Source organism: Pan troglodytes, chromosome 17 (assembly GCF_028858775.2).
Source record: "Pan troglodytes isolate AG18354 chromosome 17, NHGRI_mPanTro3-v2.0_pri, whole genome shotgun sequence".
Taxonomy (NCBI): Eukaryota; Metazoa; Chordata; class Mammalia; order Primates; family Hominidae; genus Pan; species Pan troglodytes.
Genome location: NC_072415.2, coordinates 42,893,551 through 42,915,424, shown reverse-complemented (window position 1 = coordinate 42,915,424; position 21,874 = coordinate 42,893,551). Strand labels below are relative to the sequence as shown.

Sequence of the window (21,874 nt, the reverse complement as noted above, 5' to 3'; positions counted from 1 at the left end):
TGTTCAAAATTCCACAGTGGCATAGAATGACATAAAAAAGAAGTAATAGCACTTTCTAATGCCACGGAGGGGCTTTCCATGTTGCAGTATGGAGATCCCTCACCCTTGGCACAACTGACATCTTGGGCTGGATAAGCCTTTGTCATGAAGGGCTTTCTTGTGCATTGCAGGCAAGACATGTTAGACACCAGTAACATCCCTCTAGTTGTGACCACTAAAAAGTCTCTGGGGATTTTGCAGAGGTAAGGGAAGGGCAAAATTACCCCAGTTGAGAAACACTGTTTTTCATCCACTTTTGTCTTGATTACAGTCGTGTTCAGCTGCAAATACCCAAACACCTATTTAACTATAGTTTAAAGAACAGGCTTTTATTTGTTTGTTGTTATATATTTATTGGTGTCTGTAGGTGAGCATTTGCTGGGGTTGGTACAGTGGGTCAATAATGTTAGGACTAACATCTCTGAGATTCTCTTGGCCTTTCCCTCAGAGTTACTATATGGCTGCTGAAAATTTGGGTATCACATCCTCTTGCAAACAAGAAGAAGGGAGGTGGGGAAATAGGGAAGGGACATGCTCATGAAACTTACATTGGCATCTCATTGAACAGAATGTTGTCGCATGATCAGCATTAATTCCAAGGGAAAGTAGGTCTAAAGTTAATCTAGGAAAAGAAGAAGAGGATTGGAAACATGTTGGAGGAGTTGACCCATAGAGTCTAACATGCCCTAACTTCACTTCTTCCCCAGAGGAACTTTCCTGTTTGTGTTTCTTTGGATAAATAATTCTAGAAGCTAAAACAAAATATCCCAAATTTTACTAAGTATAAGGAAATAAATGTTTATTTCTTGCTGAAAATGTCCAATATGGCTAACCTTGAGCAGTGAGCAGTGTTCTGTATGTTCTTTCAGAAATTCAGTTTCTGTTTAGCTTTTGGTTTTGTCTTTTCCAAGGCCTTGGTCTCCCCAGCCAGCTCTTCTGCTTCTGATCTGCAGGAAGAAGGAGTGTGGAGGATTTTGCAGAATATGTTTGGGGGCTAGGCCAGAGATACATTTTTACCATGTCCATTGGCATCTTGGTGGCCAGAACATAGCTAAAAAGGCAATAACTAACTATAAGTAGCCCATCTCTATCACCCGCCCCAAAGAAAGTATTTGTTTCCGTGTCTCCCTTCTATGTGCTTTTCTGAATTTCAATCGCCCATACCTTTTCTTCTTTCTGGATGTATTAGTCTGTTTTCATGCTGCTGATAAAGACACACCCAAGACTAGGAATAAAAAAGAGGTTTAACTGACTTACAGTTCCACATGGCTGGGGAGGCCTCACAATCATGGTGGAAGGCAAGGAGGAGCAAGTCATGACTTACATAGATGGCAACAGGCAAAGAGAGAGCTTGTTCAGGGAAACTCCCATATTAAAAACCATCAGATCTTGTGAGACTCATTGACTATCACAAGAACAGCACAGGAAAGACTCACCCCCATAACTCAATCACCTCCTGTGGGGTTCCTCCCATGACACTTGGGAATTGTGAGGGTTATAATCCAAGATGAGATTTGGATGGGATATAGCAAAACCATATCATTCCATTCCTGGCACATCCAAATCTCATGTCCTGACATTTCAAAACCAATCATGCCTTCCCAACAGTGCCCCAAATTCTTAACTCATTTTGGTATTAATCAAAATTCACAGTACAATGCCTCATCTGAGACAAGGCAAGTCCCTTCCTCCTATAAGCCTGTAAAATCAAAAGCAAGTTAGTTATTCCCTAGATACAATGGGGGTACAGACATTGGATAAATACAGCCTTTTCTAGTGGGACAAATTTTCCAAAACAAAGGGGCTACAGGTCCCATGCAAGTCTGAAATTCAGCAGGGCAGTAAAATCTTAAAGCTCCAAAATGATCTCCTTTGACTCCGTGTCTCACATCCGGGTCACATGATGCAAGAGGTGGGTTCTCATGATCTTGGGCAGCTCTGTCCCTATGGCTTTGCAGGGTACAACCTCCCTCCCAACTGCTTTCATGGGCTGCTGTTGAGTGTCTGTGTCTTTTCCAGGCACACAGTTCAAGCTGTTGGTAGATCTATAATTCTGGGGTCTGGAGGATGGTGGCCCTCTTCTCACAACTCCACTAGGTGATGCCCCAGTAGGGACTCATTGTGGGGGCTCTGACCCCACATTTCCCTTCTGCACTGCTCTAGCAGAGGCTCCCCACGAGAGCCACGCCCCTGCAGCAAACTTCTGCCTCGACATCCAGATATTTCCATACATCCTCTGGAATCTAGGCAGAGGTTCCCAAATCTCAACTCTTGACTTCTGTGCACCCAAAGGGTCAACACAACATGGAAGCTGCCAAGGCTTGAGGCTTGCACCCTCTGAAGCCACAGCCGGAGCTGTACCTTGGCCCCTTTTAGTCACAGCTGGAGTAGCTGGGACACAGAGCACCAAGTCCCTAGACTGTGCACAGCATGGGAACCCTGGGACTGGCCCATGAAACCATTTTTTCTTCCTAGGTCTCCAGGCCTGTGATGGGAGGCCCTGGAGACATGCCCTGGAGACATTTTCCCCATTGTCTTGGGGATTAACATTTGGCTCCTCGTTACTTATGCAAATTTCTGCAGCAGGCTTGAAATTCTCCTCAGAAAATGGGTTTTTCTTTTTGCATTGTGAGGCTGCAACTTTTCCAAACTGTTATGCTCTGCTTCCCTTATAAAACTGAATGCCTTTAACAGCACCAAAGTCACCTCTTGAATGCTTTGCTGCTTAGAAATTTCTTCTGCCAGATACCCTAAATCATCTCTCTCAAGTTCAAAGTTCCACAAATCTCTAGGGCAGAGGCAAAATGCCACCAGTCTCTTTGCCAAAACATAGCAAGAGTCACCGTCGCTCCAGTTCCCAACAAGTTCCTCATCTCCACCTGAGACCACCTCAGCCTGGAATATATTGTTCATATCACTCTCAGCATTTTTGTCAAAGCCATTCAACAAGTCTCTAGGTAGTTCCAAATTTTCTTATATTTTCTTGTCTTCTTCTGAGCCCTCCAAACTGTTCCAACCTCAGCCTGTTACCCAGTTCCAAAGTCGCTGCCACATTTTGGGTATCTTTTCAGCAACACCCCACTCTACTGGTATCAATTTACTGTATTAGTTTTCATGCTGCTGACAAAGACATACTAGAGACTGGGAAGAAAAAGAGATTTAATGGACTTACAGTTCCACATGGCCTCACAATCATGACAGAAGGCAAGGAGGAGCAAGTCATGTCTTACATGGATGACAGCAGGCAAAGAGAGAGCTTGTGCATGGAAACTCCTGTTTTTAAAATCATCAGATCTCACGAGACTCATTCACTATTACAAGAACAGCACAGGAAAGACCTGTCTCCATAATTCAATTACCTCCCACTGAGTTCCTGTTATGACACGTGGGAATTGTGGGAGTTACAATTCACGATATGATTTGGGTGGGGACACAGCCAAACCATATCACTGAAATTCCTTCCCTTCTTTGTCTTGTTTGTGAAAATTCAAAGTTTTCAGTATCTCCTACTGAAGATTAGGGGACTGTACCACTTCAAGGCAACTAACTACTCCTTCCTATGAAACTGATATCATGCCATGATTGGAAGAAGGGCTTTGGAGTCAGACAAAACTGGGTTTAAATGATGATATGCACTAGTTTTATAAACTTGTCCAAGTTTGACTTCTGTGAATCTTGGATATCTCATGTTTTAAATTGGGCCAATATTAAATTATGAATGAAATAAAATAAAGCCCTTGACATAGCACTTAACATACAATTTGCAAGAAATAAAGATTATTTTTTAAAGCTGATCTTCTTAAGCAGTTACTACCTATGCTATGCATTGGGGAACTAGTTGAATATCACATTTTTCTTTTCTGTTAAATTCATTAGTTCCCTAGGCAGCTATAAGCAGTCCTCCAAGCAGGAGCTATGTCTTACTACGTTGTATGGAGGAGGCACTGACGAAAAGACTGGGAAGTGAGGCCTACTTGTTACTTTCTCCCTAAGTGCAGGCTGATTGACCATCTGGAAGCTATAATAGTAATACCTGTACCTCATGAGGTGGAGATGCCCTTTTCTTTTTCCTCACAATACAAATACAAAGTTCTTCTGTGCTTTCTCATGTAGATATACATAAACATTAATAAGTAGTTGACATGCAAAGAATTAAGTAACTGATCTTCAGCAACTGTGTATTTCTCAGAAGTTTAGAATGCTAGCATAACAGAGCATAACATTTATACACCAAGGCTTCACATTTACCAATAATGTTTGGTGGATGTAAATGACAATACCTTTATACCTTTCACATAAATTTCCCCCTTTTGAACTCATGTGAGACTAGGTTAGGCATTATTATTTCCATATTATAGATGTGCAACTTCAAATTCCTTGAGATTAAGCGACTTGCATAAAAAATAAATGGCTAAAGAATATATCCTAAATGTTCGCCTTGTCCACTTTCCATTACACTATTGAATTACAGAGCTATTCAATAGTAGCCTTACATAGGAAAAAAAGCCTTGGAGCAAAATACAGGGGACCTATGCTCTGGATATGGCTTCCACTAATTGCCCGTGTGATTGTGACTTCCAAGTCTTGCACCTTCTATTTGGCCAGTAGCTATGTCTCTGATGGTAACATTCTTAATTTAGCTTATGTATAAACAGGGATGCAGAAACTAAATCCACCTGATTTGCTATGGAAATTGGTTGTCTAAAGTAGAAACCACATATCCATTGAGAAGGAAGTCCAGTAAATTAGTTGATGCCTGGAAATAATTGCTTTTCTAGATGGGCTTATAATGGATTTATGAAGTATAAATACAACATAAAACGAAGTTACTTAGATAAAACATGGGAAGGCTTTGAATCTTTGCAGACATAGAACAAACGTCAGCTCAGACTAGGTTCTCTTCAAAGAGTAGAACTAATAGTTGTAGAAATTTATAATGGTGTAAATACACAATTGCTAAAATAAAAATTTACATTAGTATTAATATTAACCTATTTAAGGGTATTCTTTTTTACTTAATTCCTTATACAATCATTTGTTATGCCTTAGACTATATTTTATGAAATCAGTTTAAACTATAGAAAAACAATATATTACTTGCTTTTTAAAAAGTGTTTGCATGACAATGACAATGCATAATAGATGCTTAATGAATGCTTGTGAATGAACTGAATAAATTAATGAAACGTGTTCCATTGAGAGACTAACATTTTGATTTCTTTCATCATTTGTTTGCATTGGAGTGGAAGTAGGAATATTTCAAACTTCCAGATTGATCTCTTTGTCTTTCTTCTCTCTGGCTCTCACTCTCTTAACTCTTTCTTTCTGATTTAAATTGGCCCAAGCAAAAGTATGTTACTTTAATTATGCCTCTTAAATTATATTTACATTGATATGGGATCAGGGATATTGCCTGTTTGTTCACTTGCTCACCACTATGGCCTCAACCCCTAAGAGATAGCTTGGCACCTAATAGGTGCTTAACAATTATGTATTAATGAATAAATAGATCACATAGATAATTTTTAAAATTTATTTCCATTTTTTCACTGGCCTCTTGACTCTTCTACAACAAATTATATGAAATAGAGTGAAAAATGTTCTTCAATAATATATGTCTTCAAGATTATTGAGACCAAGTTATTTTTAGAAAAAATAGGATAGCACCAAATAAAAAATGTAGAATTAAATTTTACTGAACTTGAAATTTGTAAATTGAGTTAAACAGTGTGGCTTGTTTCCAAAATGAGGTCAAACTTCTTTTAACAGTCAAATCATATGACGCCAAGTCTTCATCCTGTGGGCCACACATATATTATTCTTCTGTCCCTAGGGTCCCTGTTGCTCTATTGCTAAGTCCAATATTGACCCTTGTTCCCAAAAGCTTTGTACTTAGGCCAAATAATCAACTCTAGTTATTCTCACCCTGCAGAGAGGAAATTAGAAGTCTGATTCATTCCCTGGAGAGCTCTCCAGTGCTTCTGCTACCTCATAGTGTCATTATGGAAAATAAGCATTCCTGAAGTCAGAGGTAGACATCCTCTAACTCCATACTTATCAAGGCAGTCACCAATACTTGGTCTGATGATCTGCTCTTCTTATAGTAGTTTTTCAAGGTACGTGGGGAGAAAGGGAACATGTCATTTCACCATATTAAGCCCCATTACATTTGTTCCACACTACAGTAGGTCAGTTCTCTGCCAACATTCAGTTCTCTGGCTTCTCAGCGCTTTTTGTTTAAGCTGTACACAGTCATTTCCCCTCTGCCTGCTCAAGGTCCCACGGAGGCTGGGTCAGCCTCTACCTTGAACTTGCTCTGCAAAATAACAACCCAGGATCAGATTTTCCCCTTCCTCATGGTGAGTTTTCTGATCTTATTTGCTAGATTTATAAAACAGTCATTTGTACAGACTGGTATAAAAATTCTAAAGGGATCTTTCAAGTTTGCTGTAATAGACAACAAAAATCAGTTACATTGGATCACAGGCTCTGTAAACAAGAATCTGTGTCTATTACCAGAAGAAGGATATGGGAAACCTTGCAGGGCAGACCAAGAGTCAGTCTGTCACACGGGGTAAATGTCAGGGTCAGTGCCCTATTCTTCCCATCAGCAAGCTAGGTGGGCTATCCAAAAATTGTTGAAATTAGGCAGATTTTTAAAATGAGTCATGCAAAGTTCAAAAGAAGTTCATTCAATAGCATTGGTGAAACCGCTCATGCAATCAAAGATAGCTACATGCAAAAAAGATACCATATATCTGAAAGTTATCACATTAAAGAAACAGACTAGATCAGTTACAGGTGGTTATCACTTTGTGATTTTTACTTTCTTCCCTTAACTGTATATATTTCTATGTAATTCTATGTAATTGTGTGATGATAGTTACTTTTGTATCAGCAAAATCCGGGATAGCTTCTTTTTTACATCTAGTGCTAGATAGATCAAATTGATTTTTGATACGTTGCTGCATGATACTTAAAAATCAGACAGATTTTAATTTATATTTTTATGTCTCCTTGTAAAATACATTATTTTTTTGTGTGCCATCTAAATGATCTTACTAAGCTTTGCATATTTATTTACCAAAACCTTGACCATTATATTTTTAATGAAATAAAATTTTAAATTTAACATTACCTATGCAAATTGACTTTTCCAAGTTTAACTTTCACTGTGCCAATAAATCCAAGGTGCTCTTTTTATTATTAATGACAAAATTAATAAATATTTTAAACATTTTCACCTTCATCTTAACTTCAATTTATATTTCTGTGTTATTTAGACAAAGATTATAACTTCAATTCAGCATTTAGGGCAACTGATAAATCTTATATTTACAAAAATGCACTTTATTTTTTTCTGAAATACTGCTCCCTTTTTTAATATTCCATTTTAATGGAATATCAATTTAGTTTTAGGTCCAATGAAATACAGAATTAGATCACTACAAATTACGAACTGAGGAATTAAGCAATATCTTTTGTTCATTTGTGAAAAACAGCACTTGCTCATTGGTTTGCCACCAAGAAGTCCTAATTGATCTGACCATGCTGGTATCTTCTCCTCTGCTAATGACAGAGAAACTTATGTGTGAAAACTCAATCTTTCACATGTACATTAAACTAGGAACAAGTTTTTATCCCAAACAGTGATTGTACAATCTGATACTTATGTGCTGTTTAATAAATATTAGAAGGAAAGAAGAAAGGAAGGAAAAATGGGATGGGCGAAACAAAGGGACATTTTGGTCATTTCCAATACAGGATTTAAAAATACAAATCTTGTTTTGAAAGCAGTGGCCATTTTCTTAAAACTCAGCTATGAAAATGTAACCCTTATATGTAGGTAGAATAAATTACATATTTCAGTAGCTAATAGTGAACATTCTGTAGCTACTATTAATTTTTCTCAATTGCAATAAATTTCCTGATCATTATTATGAAATTTCTCAAAACATTTGAGATAATTTGGGATGCAAGCTAGTAATTACTGTTTTTAAAACTGCTGTTTGTAGTCACATGTTGAAATAAGCCTGCGATCTAAGCAGATGTTGGACACAATCTCTTCATAAAGTAATTTTCAATTATCCTAACCCCCAACTATGAACATTCATAAATTATGGAAAAGGTACTCCTTAAGCATAATATGAATATTTTTATAACCATATGTGTGAGTAGAATATTAAAAAGTAGTAATAGATTTATAGGTTCTAAAATTACTATTCCTGGAGACCTAAAATTATTATATAATTCTTGTTGATAACTTACCGCTCAGGTGCAAACTTTGATCTATGAGTTTCTAGCATTTTGTACATGTTCTTTAAATTTTTTTCTTTTCTTTTGTAATTGCCTGCAGAATTGATTAGCTTAAGTCTAACATGCATCTAAGGGGACAAAATCATCATCATTTCAGCCTACTTAATGATTTTCCTCTTTGCCGACATCATATGAACTACTCTTTTCCAGAAGTGTATCTCAAAATCTTGAATCTAGTGACATCATATTTCATTATATGATATCTACTTACTTTTATCCAAAGTAGAATTGAATTAATGTTTTCTGATCATTACAGGAAAACTTCCCAGAAATTTTAGAAACTAAGAATACAGCCTTGCAATCGCTGCTTTGAAAACTCCCATTCATAAATAGGCATATATTTAAATACACTAAGCAAAATGATCCTGTGAAATGTGGCTTCTTGGAGCCTGAGATTAGGGCTCAGAAGACTTCATGAGTTGTCTACGGAGTTTACTGGGCAATTTGGGCATGTCATTAATAGACTCTCTAATCATTGAAATATAAAAAAAATTTGTAAAATAATAGATACCTCACATGCTTGTTGTGGAAATTGATTAAAGATTTAGTGACAGTTTCAATTTAGAAAAAGGTTAACGCATATATCACAGCAGGCCTTCAGGGATAGATATGTTTACAGTAGTTTGAAAAGTTATTAATTTCTTTCTATAAAACCTAGAGGACACTAGTTAGGCATGATCAAATTTATGTGTTTTCTCTTAAACCTGGCTTCATTCCTCAGCTTAAACTAGAATCAGAAAAAAATTAAACGTCTTTAAAAATTCTATTAAAAGATTAATAATATTCTATATATTTAACTCTATAATAACATACAAAGTCATTTTGTCAAAATATAAAATATTTTTCTGCTTATTGAGCATTTCTCACAGACGTTTTCGATAACGTTTCAACATTTCAAATGAAATAATATCTGAGCTCTCTGAATTCCCTATAATAGCAAAACTCCTTCTCAGTGCTTTTGAGATTTATTCATGTAACTCCCATTAGAGTTAATTGGAGTTACTAACATAAATTCCACTTGCTCCAAATAGAGAATAGGTTTCTTTAATGTTGTTTTTATTTTTTAATAAGGTTAGACTTAAAATAGAATCTTGTATACAATGGTCTCTTTTGCCTCGGGAAATTAAAATGCCTTTAACAACTTTTAGGGTTAGGGAATTGAAATCCGTTGCAAAGTTTTCTTTCTTAATTCTGCTGTATTACTACATCATCATTACAAATTACAATTGGTAATGAAAGAAATAGGAAAGTAAACTGTAAAAGCATTTTTCCAGCAAGCCACCACTATTTACATACTATTTGTAGTTTTATTTGTGGAATTACTCTGTTAATGGTATATTATTAACACTATTTAGAAAAAATTGTGTTTGTTGTTCTTAACAATAAAGAGGAAGAAGTAGATATTATATATTGAGAGAAAAGTACCATTTCAAACGAAAAGAAAAGCCTACACCTCATTTTTCATGAATGCTGTTTATAGGCAGATTCTTTTAAATTACCTTTTAAAATATGATTGTTAATAAATATTAGTCATTTAAACTATGGATAATTTGATAAGTGCAAATATTATTATATAAAACACTTGAAACCCAGTCTTTAAAGAAAAAACTTGATAAATGCTTTAACCAAAAACAACGTAATATATAGATGTTTGTCAGTTAAAGAAGGTTTAATTAATAGACCAATGAATTTGCTTTCAATAGTGCATAACCTCTTTTAGATTACAGGAAAACATTCTTTCATGTCTAGTACATTCTTGAAAAGTCGTTTGTAACTCAAACATTTCAAAGAGGATATGCAGCAAATTAATTTCACCTTAACTTTTTTTCATTTGTCTTCCTGGAGATATTTCCACAGAAAACAACTTATTTATCACAGAATAATTCAATAAAAATATACTCACTTTACTCATCTATCATCCTGCTAATATTTTTATAAAGCCATTAAAGACCATTTACACAATGAAAGTGTAGATGAGGTCAGGAAGTTAAAAGTCGTTAAAAAATGAGACTAGGAGCAGTTCTAAAAAGAGAGATGTCTTAGCTACACGAGTAGCACCAAAAAAAACAAAGAAACAAACAAACAAAAATATAACTTTGAATTTTGGGGCAGCCTTAACAAAAAAGAAAAGGTGAAGAATTTTATAATTCTGTTTTGCCCCAAAAGGAGGCATAAAATGTATTTAGAAATATAAAAAGTTAATATTTGTAAATAACCTGACTTGGGCCAGGAATTATATTTAGTGGTTGTCATGGCTAGGTCATATAATCTAATGTGGTTTCATGTTATGTTATTATTTACTGTTAAGGAAACTGAAGCTCAGTAAGGTTAAGTAATGCCAGAAGTTTACATACAGCTAAAAGTCTTCCAAGTTAATATTCATTTCTCTGAAACAATCATTCAGGGCAACAAATATTCTTTTAATGTTTAAATCCTATAAGAAATGGCATAATGTTGGTGGGTAAGTATATTAAAGACAGAGAATCATGCCTTTATTATTTCAGAAACCATTATATTCATAATTCTAAGATAATTATATTAACTATATGATACTTTTAATAAAATTTTTCTTTTTCCATAACAAAATATTACCACTGTAATTTTGAAATTGTCACTTTTATTGTTCTGAATTTTGTTACTTTCATAGTTCTGTTTGGGCATGATTTTTTTCATTTTTCCTTTTGATGAGTTTATAACAAACAAGTATTCAAATATTTTAAAATGGAACTTTTTCTAGTTAATAGCTATATTTACAATACATTATCTTGATATAATTTAGCTGTATTGCATGTAGAAAACTGATTTAATACAGAAATAAAGTTGAGAGCACCTACAGTAATCGATAGTTTAAATGACCTTTTAACTTTCTGTTGAATATTTTCAGATAGAAAATTAATCATCATGAATTCTATCATTAAAATTCTATTCAATAAAACATCAATGAAATAATTTGGAAATATGGCTCCCATTAGCTCACAGCTCCACACTCAACTCCTTATATAATAGGCACATTTTAATTTTGTCTTGGTTTTGTAAAGGAGATAGGATGGTGAAGTGGGAATGAAGCACCTGCCTTATTGCTGGTGCCTTCCCCATCCCAGCTAAATCAATGTTGAATAAATATTTAAACTTATGCTCTAATTTTCTGACAGCCAGGGCAAAGGAAAATTGTAATAAATTGTGTAATTCCTTTTTGTCTGAGGAAAGGAAACACACAGTTTGTCTAGAAAACGTATTGAAGAGGGGACAAAATATTAGCCTGCCTATGTCACCTACCTGTCTGATAGCCTGTTAAGCTTGATAAGAGGAAGTACGTATTTCTTGCTAGTAGAACATATCAGAGACAAACCAGGTCAAATGTTTGCATTAATCTCAGCCATGGTAATTAGTGAACACAGTGATTTTTATTAGTCTTAATTTCTTGATATTTCTACCAAGAGAATGCCCCCTGGGGCAGCACTGCACAGTGTGTTTAAACATGAGCTTGGAACCTAACACTCTTGGTTTTTAGACCTGAGTTTATCATATGCTAGCTGAATAACCTTGGGAATTTATTTTATCTCTCTGAGGCTTTGTTTCCTTATGTGTAAAATAGTTACAACAATACTACATACTCATGGATTTTTTGTGAATGTTAAGTCAAACTACATAATAATTTAGTACAGTGCCTAGCACATAAGGTTGCAATAAAATTGGGACAAACATTTTATAAATGTTTGCTTATAAGAAAAATCTGAAAATCTACATTTTAATAGTATTCTAAGAAAATGAAAATACTACAGTTGTTAAAAGATATATTCCAAAAATTACAATCTGCTATTTTTTACAGATATTTTAAATTATTTAATCTCACCAATCTCACCAAAACTATCTTAATTTTTTCTTTTAATCCAGAAATCCTTGCTCTTCGGTAATGACTTTACACTTATGTTTACAACTATCTGAATACATAAGTCTATCTTAAATGAAATTTAGCTATGCTATCAAGTTATATATTACACTGCCAAAAGAGCATTAAATATGAATCCGTTTCTCTGTGAATTGTGAACATATATTTAATCCAGAATTAAAATTCTTGATGTACTTGCAAATAGCTAAAATATTTTACAAGAACATTACTATAATTTTTATATTATGAAATATACAAAACAGTAAGTTTTCTATGAAAATAGACTCCAATGCAAAGTAAAGAATAAAACAATGGACAAAAATTGACTTAAAATTCCTGAAACTCAGAAAATGACTAGAATTTGTTATTTTGGATCAGCTTTTGTCTGATCTGTTAAAATTGTAGCGACTACCCATAAGAAAATGCATTATAGATCACATAATGGTACATTTGCAGAAAACCAGTATATAAGTCTATAGACAAAATTGATGAAATGAAATCCCAATTCTTTACTTTTTTTTTTTGCTGAAACATTATTATATGGAATTTTTCTAATGGGACCATATCCAAGTTTTAGCATTAACAGATGGGATCCTGTTGGGGTTCCACATTTTTAGTTATTTAGGACTTTAGTAAACAGTGATTTTATCCAGTATGTGATTGGAACAGATGTGATCTTATCAGGGTTCCACTTTTTTTCAAGGGCATAAAATTGCCATGATTTGCTGTACAGTGCTGGAGTTTACTTTTTGTGGTTTTAGAACCAGAGTTCTTTTTAGCCAGAATTTGCCCTTGGGTTCTAAAACATCATAATAGGGAGTTAATGTTTTATTCTCTATTAATCCCATTAAATCCTTTTAATATTAGAGCATGTGTTGCTTTATAGCATTAACTAGTGTCTTGCACTCAACAGTATTTTCACAGTTTATGACACTGCTTAGGGCATTAACAAACAGCTGTTTGAATTAAATGAGCAGTTAAGGACCCTGTTCATTAACTCAAAAGTTTCATGTATTTTTAATTCCTTAAATCTAATGGTATCATCACCCTCCAAGAAATCTATCTTTGATTATAATTTGCTCTGACCGCTATTGGTTATTGGGGAAAGTATTATTGTTTTTGAATATGAGTTATACCAGGGGTGGGTATCTTTAATGAATCTTAACTATCTCATAACGGTTTCATTCTTATGGGATATAAAACTTTAAAAGTTGTTTACGGCAGTTGTGTTAAAATTTTCTCCAATTTTGGTTACTGATGACTTCATTTAGCTAATGTAAAGAGGCAGTTGGAACAGAATTATTTGCATTTGAAATGGTGCAATCAGAGGTTTGAGACTGACTCATTTACAAAAAAAGAAAATTGTATTTGGGCAGTGACAGATTATGTGATGCAGTTCCTGGTGCGGGGTACAATGTTAGTCACTGATTTCTCTCCGTGTAGAGAGATTGTGCCTTCCAGAGCTTCCTTAGGGACTTTATTACCTTCAATTCAATCACAGTCATGGACATCTCAACTCAGTAATTTGAAGGGAAGTAATTAAATAAAAAGGCAATTTTAAATTAATGTGCCTAGGATTCTAAATAAGCTGCATGAGGGCCAGATTCTTGGTTGATTCATCCTATACTCTAGTGTTCTAGTCAGACCCCACGAAATTCAGGGCCTTTATTGCGCTTAGTAGGTGCTAAGTCTTTTGGAGAGAATAATTGGATGCTTTAATTAAGACATTTTTTACCTGTTGGATAAAACTCTTCCAGGTTTCCCACAAATTGTCCCATAATTTGATCTTCAGTTCTTTTAATTTTCTCTAAAGGGTCTGTAACTCTTAGAGAAATTTAGTTCACAGTTGTTTAATAATTAATTAAAAAGCATCATAAAATTATCAAGTGGGACATATGACTTTACCATTTTAACAATCATATTTACTTTTACTCAGTGCAGATGCCAAGGATTGACAATGTCAGTGTAGAGATGTTGTTTGTGTAGTAACTGAAAGGAATGGGATAAACTAATAAGAATCGTTCTCTAACGAGAAGTAGAAAACTACCTCTTCCTGCTCATTGCCAGAAATTGAATCCACATTTCTCCTGCCTTAAGTTAGAAACAGACTTAATGAGAGCTGGATTCCAAGCCTGGAAGTTTTCTCTAAATCAGTCTGAATTGGCTTGAAATTCATAACTGCCCCAGTTTCGCCCATATCAGATGGCAGACGGTACCTTTTCCTCCTCTGCTTTGCCTCAGAATATCTCTGTGGGCTTCACTTCCTCCCTTCCAAAGCCTTCATCCAGAGATAGTGGGTGACTGGAGGGTAGTTCAGATAAACTTTGAAGCAGATAGGGTTGTTTGAGGATTCCTCTCCAAACTTGACTACTAAATTTGTAAACAGTATCAGAGATTTCCTTTATTCTCCCTACTGTTAAAAATACCAACTGATCAGGGCTGGGCGTGGTGGCTCACGCCTGTAATCCCAGCACTTTGAGAGGCCGAGGAAGGTGGATTACGAGATCAGGAGTTCAAGACCAGCCTGGCCAAGATGGTGAAACCCCGTCTCTACTAAAATTACAAAAATTAGCCAGGCGCGGTGGCAGGTACCTGTGATCCCAGCTACTCAGGAGGCTGAGGCAGGAGAATTGCTTGAACCAGGGCGGCAGAGGTTGCAGTGAGCCAAGATTGCACTGCTGCACTCCAGCCTGGGTGGCAGAGTGAGACTCCGTCTCAAAAAACAAACAAACAAAAAAACCGATCAGTTAAAATATGAAGCTATTTATGGGTATTTGGTCTTTAAGAATAAAATCTTGTAAAATCTAGAAATGTAGTCTGAACTCTAAGAGATTCCATTCTTTTCATTATACCAGAATCCTTAGATATGCTTAGATATGCTGCCATTGGTAGTGTTACTATGAAAGTGATCTCCACTAATATTTTAGGAGTCCACAGAGAATCCATACATTCAAATGAATAAATATCAGAAAGTTTATATTTTTAAATAACTGAAAAGGGAGATTTCAACATATAAAAGCAAATAAATCTAAAAAATAAAAACTTTAGTATACATAGATATCTATACACACATATACACATATTAAATATAAATATTTGAACAACACAGGTTTGAATTGCAAAGATCTGTGTATATATATATGTGTATATATATGTGTATATATATGTGTATATATATACGTATATATATGTGTATATATATACGTATATATATGTGTATATATGTGTATATATGTATATATGTATATATATACGTGTATATATATGTGTATATGTATACGTGTATATATATGTGTATATATATACGTGTATATATATATGTGTGTGTGTGTGTGTATATATATATATATATATATATATATATATATAAACCAAATGCAGATAAAAAATACGGTAGTTGCAGCCAGGCACGGTGGCTCATGCCTATAATTCTAGCACTTTGGGAGACCGAGGTGGGGATCATCTGAGGTCAGGAGTTGGAGGCTAAGCTGGCCAACATGCAGAAAGCCTGTCTCTACTAAACATACAAAAAATTAGTCAGTGTGGTGAGCATGCCTATAATCCCAGCTACTTGGGAGGCTGAGGCAGGAGAATCACTTAAACCCAGGAGGCAGAGGTTGCAGTGAGCTGAGATGGCGCCACTGCACTGCAGCCTGGGCAACAGCGAGACTCTGTCTCAAAAACAAAAATTAAACAGTAAAAATAAAATTCAGTACTTGCAAGACATGAAAACCACGCATACAGAGGACCAACTTTTCATATACATGAGTTCCACAGGGCTGACTTGAGTACAAGTGGATTTCAGTATATGCAGGGGGTCCTGGAACCAATCCCCTGAGGATACCAAGATACCAAGGTACTAGAATTTCTTTAGTATAGTTTAGTATATATATACATATATTTCATATATTATATATATTATATATACATATATTTCATATATTATATATATTATATATACATATATTTCATATATTATATATATTATATATTTAATATGTGTATATATGTAATGTGTAGCATTAACACATACATACATATACTAATTAAATATATTTAATATATACACATACACACAAAATATTAAATACATACTAAATATACCAAATAATACTACATACTGTATATAATACAATTATATACATATTCTACATACTATATATATACATATATATAAATATTCTGATTTCCTGTCATCACTATTTGAAATCCATCCATGTCTACGGACACCATCCAAACCAAGTTACCATAATCACTTGCTTGAACTAGCCTCCTAATTGGTCACTGCATTCACACTTGTCTCCTGTCCACCTGGAGCTATTCCTTACAAAGCAGTAAGCCCTAAGCCTTAAGCCGAAAACACAAACACACACACAAAACTAAAAATCTCCTGCCTGGACCTTCAGTGCTGAACATACTTCAGGGGCTTCCCTGGACTCCCAAGAGCCTGGAATCTAAACTTCTTAATGTGGCCTGTATAAGCAGGCATTGTGCACCTCTCCGTCCAAATCTCAGGCCACTACCCATCCAGTTCTTGTCCTCTGGGACATTAAGCTTCTTTCTGCATTTCAGCTGAGTCAAGCTCTCACCTGAGCACTTCAGCAGAAGGCCCTCTCTTTCCTGGAAGCAGGTGTCACGTGCTCTGAAAAGCTGTCCCAGCCTCTAGGCCCAAAGCAGGTGTTCCTTTTCAGGTTCCTGTTGCTCTCTTTACTCTACAACTATTTGAGTAATTTATTTTTATTTTTCCTCTACTAGAGGTAAGATCTATTTTCTTAACCTCTGGATAACTAGTACCTCACAGCCAGAGGAGACACTCAATAAATATTTTCAAATAAATGAATAAACTCTGCATTTTCTTTAAGAACATAAAAAAGACATTTTTAAGAAAAGATTTTGCACCACTTAATTTTTTGATAAATGATCAAGCATATGTGAAGTCATTTAGGTGTTTTTTAAGATTATAATCAACATTTCCTTATTATTTTTAACTACTCTTTAAAACCAGTTAAGTGATGATTATACTCTTCTTCTGGAAATCTAATATTTATCAAATAAATAACTAGAGATTACACTTTTTTCTGGAAATCTAGTTCTTATTAAAAATTTTGCCTGGTAGCTATCAAATGTTGTGCTATCGTTTTATATACCCCTTGAATGTATTAGCTTCTGGTTTTGTTCTAGTCTGAAGTGCATTATATTATGCAAAATCCAGAACAAAATTAGAGGACTGCAGTGTGTCTGAAGATTACAAAGGTAGGATGAGATATTGAAGCCTGCCAGCCTGAGAGTGTAAACTGGGAAATAGATACCCGCTATTGTGCTAGGCATTGCCAGGAACAGGAAAAAAAAAATCTCCTGGCAACAGGTGCTAAACACTAGTATCAACATTAGCATCAAGCAAATGTGTGCAGGTGGAGGTAAGAGGGCACAGCTGACACTGAGGCATAAACTAAGGGGACCACAGGGACCATGTCTCAGAAATCTACTTCCAGCGTTGGCAGATACTAAAACCTATGCACATGCTTACAGGTATCCTTATTTCATTGTTTTACTTGTTTGCACAAGCCTTTGTATACACGAACAGTTTATAAACGCTACTGCTATTTTGATAATAAATAGCATACTCTGACACAGCCTTTGTGGAGAAAAGCAAATAACAGGTCAATTAAGTAACCTCCCATTTAAGGAAAATGTTCTTTTGCACGTATTATGAATTATTACTTCAATAATATCCTTCAGTATTATCCTTCAGTAAATCACCACTGTCAAAAGTTTTGAAAGATAAAGAAGATACAAACAATTTATATATCTGAAAGTAGAGATTAAAAAGGGAAAAAGCTAGAAAGTAATTAAACTAAAGTTAGTTATCATTACTCACAAATGTTCTGGGAAAACTAGTATTAGTAACTAGAAAATAAATAATTTAGGAGCTTTTGGGGAAAGACTGTATGGTATCAGCTATTTATTGGCACTGAAATAACAAGTAAAGAACTCATCTTTCATTTTCTTACACATAAAACCTGTGGAAAGATTCCCATGGCCCCGGAATCAGGACTCACAGGTCCTGGGCTGAAGGGTTCACCAGCAGCCATGAGACCAACATTTGTTATCAATGAGACAAGTGCTGAACTGTTGTTCCAAGGCTGTTGCTGTAAAACCATAGTGCATTGTAGTTTGTTGGAGGTTAGTAGCACTTGTTAATTTGATCAAGGCTGAAGTTTACGGAGGATAAAGTAAACAATGCAAACTGCAGACACCATCAGTTTCCTATGGGCAGTGAAGTGTAGTCTGTTCCATTTACACTTCACAACAACATCTGATGGGCTTTGTCAGTACTGCACAGAGTAATTAAACCTGAAATCAATAGCAGGCATTTGTCATGTTTACAGCCGCTCTTTCTGCTGGGTTAAACTCATCAGTTTAGTGCCGTTCTGTTTTACTGCAGAGACACGCTCCATTATTTCTTCAGGTACAGTTGAGATATTCAGTTACATGCCCAATAGTTTGAATACGACATTAAGATTAAAAGGGACAGGCAAATGGACAGTTTTTGTAATATATTTGCTGATTTTCTTAACTGATGTTGGATTTCCATTTCCTTCAATCTTTTTATGAAACCCTTTGTGGTCTGAGATAATATATTCCCTTAGCTCCCAAATTGGCAACAAGGCTCATCTCAAATTTGATAGAATTTGACATCGACTATAACTATACACAACGATTGCTGACATGTTTTTATTTGAAAAGAGTAAAGAATAAGATTCAAAACTGTTGCCTTATTTGAAGAAAATTGGTCTTTTCCATGTTCAATTAAGGATTTGTGATAAAATGTTCTTTTATGTCATTTTTTACAAAAAATCCTCACCTTTCATTTGTTTTGCTTCTTTTTAATTTCTTTTCTGTTATTTTTCAATCATTTAAATGATGTGGTTAGAGCATGGTGGTTTTTATAGTAAGAGAGTCTGTAGTTCAATGCTAAACTTGAATTTGACATGCATATTTGAATTTGTATATTTGAAGGAAGCTGAAAAGCATGCCCTGGTCCGAGTGTTACAGTCACTTAGTAAAGGCCCTCATTACTCTCATTTTATGCAAATCATCTTAAGCATCTTACCTTTCTGTAAAGTATTACTTGTCTTGGTACACCAAGGCAAACAGGATTGTTGTAAGAATGAATTTTACTGCCAATTAGTTGGTTATATATAAAACCATAGTACTTTTATATTATTTTTGCATTCATGTGGTATTTTAATATTTTAATACACAACTCTACTCAAATGTGAGCTTTCTACTACATGTCAGTGATGATAAAGATGAAACTTAGGTACTATATTCAAGATAGTGCTTGAACTCAAAATGGTACCCTGTATGCTGACAGCGAAATATTTGGAGACTGTGATACTTATTCAAGGTCACCAAGCATCTGACTTCGTTGAACTCTATCATGTGTTCTTAGTGCTTCTTGTTCCAGTTAACATAAAATGGGAGCTATTTCTATAGCCGGTACCTATGAGAAATTTGATTAAGACTATGGATAGAGTGTTCGAAGGACTGTTTCATAGAACACTGAGGCTTGCCCAAAAGAAGTTGATAAGTCACGTAAAAGCAATATTAAAATAGCTAATTAGGCTTGTGAAAAAGCCAAGCAAATTCCAGTCATTAGCTGCAGTTACTTAGAGTGGGTCCTCTCAAATTCTCTGGGTCAATAACAGACTTTAAAAATGAATTAAGTCTGGAGATAGAATTCCATGCTAGTTGCATTGTTGCTCATTTATCATCTGTCCATGGCTGTTTGTTTTTAATTCCTTAGAAGACTATGATCTCACATAATTAGGGAATTGAGGGTCATCTTTTTTAGCTTCTCTAAGTGGTGGGAGTATGAGTGACTTTTCCTATTATATTCTTGCCTTTATATAGATTATCTAATTTTAATAACACAGCATTATGCCTGCTATGAAGGCTACATAAATATAAAATGTAGTAAAAATCATGAAAATTCTGCACCAATAATTTCAGGATTTTTATACCTTCTGTCTCTCTATAAGTGCAGGTATCAATATTTCTGATCTGATATGCCAAGCCCCAGAGCATCAGTTAATCAATATGAAGCATTTCAGAGAACCCTAAGTCCATGCTACAAACCTCCTCTAAATTCAAGTCAACTTCCATTTCAGTCATCCCCAGCAAGGAGATTACCACGAATAATGCAAGCATTCTTAGCCATTTAGCAAATTTAGCTTTTTGCAAAATGTATATAGTATTCTAAAGTCTACAGGACACTTTTGTATTTATCAGTCATATTTCACTTAATAACAGGGATTCCTTCTCAGAAATCTTTCATTAGGCGATTTGTTCATTGTGTCAACATAGTAGAGTAAGTATACTGATACAAACCTAGATGGTATAGCCTAGTACACACCTAGTGTATGGTATAGCCTATTGCTTCTGGGCTACAAACCTGTACAGCATGTTACTGTACTGAATACTGTAGGCAATCAAGTTTTTGTCTCTCTAAATATACCTAAAAATAGTAAAGGTGCAGTAAAAGTATGACATTATAGTCTCAAGAGACTACTGGCCTACCCACAGTGTGTCATTGACCTAAACATCATTACATGGCATGTGACTGTATTTTTCTCATCTGATGCTCACAACTCTGCAGTGAAGTTTCCTGAAATGCCGAAGAAATAAATGAAGTTCAGAGAGGTTAAGTGATTTTCTCAAGATTACGATGCTTTTAGTGGCAATATCTAGCCTCAGACTTGAGTCTTCCAGTTCTGATACTGATGATTGCTATAGTATCTTGCTACATTCCAAAAAAACAAAAGCCTATAGTGGTCAGAATTCCAAGATCGCCCCTCTATGAGGGTTCAGCCCAAGAAGCAGAATTAGTAGAATATCGATCCATGTCTATGTCTATATCTGTGTCTATGTTGATTTCTGTAGCTATCACCTATCCACCTATGTATTAATATATGTTTGTTCTTTTGTTTATTACAAAGCTTACAGTATTATGGGGACTAGCTAAGTAAGTCTGAAATTTGTAAGGCAGGCAATCAGGAAGGGAAGATTTTGGGCAGCCTGGAACTCAGGGCACAAGCTGAAGCTATTGGGCACAGGTGGAATTTCTTCTCTGTCTATGTCTGTATCTGTCTCTTTGCCCTTTGACGCTACCCATTTCTGTTAAGCCTCAGCCCTGTTTCCAAGTCCTTCCAAATGGTTAAATCAGACTCATCCAGATTATCTATGATAATTTCTTTTACTTAAAGTGAATTGATTAATGGATTTAATCAAATCTGCAAAATCCCTTCATAGCAACACCTAGAGTAAGTGTTTGATTAACTGAGGAATGAAGACTAGCAAAGTTGACACATCAAAAAATCAGTCACAGTCCACCTCTTGTCAACTTATCACTCATATATGGCTTTTAAAATTATACCTAATTTCCAAATAAAAACAGTCATATATTACCTAACATGATACTGCTATTCTACATACAACCAAAAACATGTTAAGCCTTTCCCCAGAAAAGTATAAAAATCCTTGAATAGTATTCACTCTTCTTGTTTAATATCCTGTAACTTAAATAAATACTGAGATAATAAAGTTATGTATCATGTTAAATAATTA

At 35.1% G+C, this 21,874-nt stretch overlaps 1 protein-coding gene across 6 annotated transcripts in view; it reads left to right on the top strand.

Moving 5' to 3' along the window:
- CCDC178 (coiled-coil domain containing 178) overlaps window positions 1-21,874 on the top strand; it is a 503,110-nt gene that overhangs the window by 294,961 nt on the left and 186,275 nt on the right. The window lies entirely within an intron of this gene.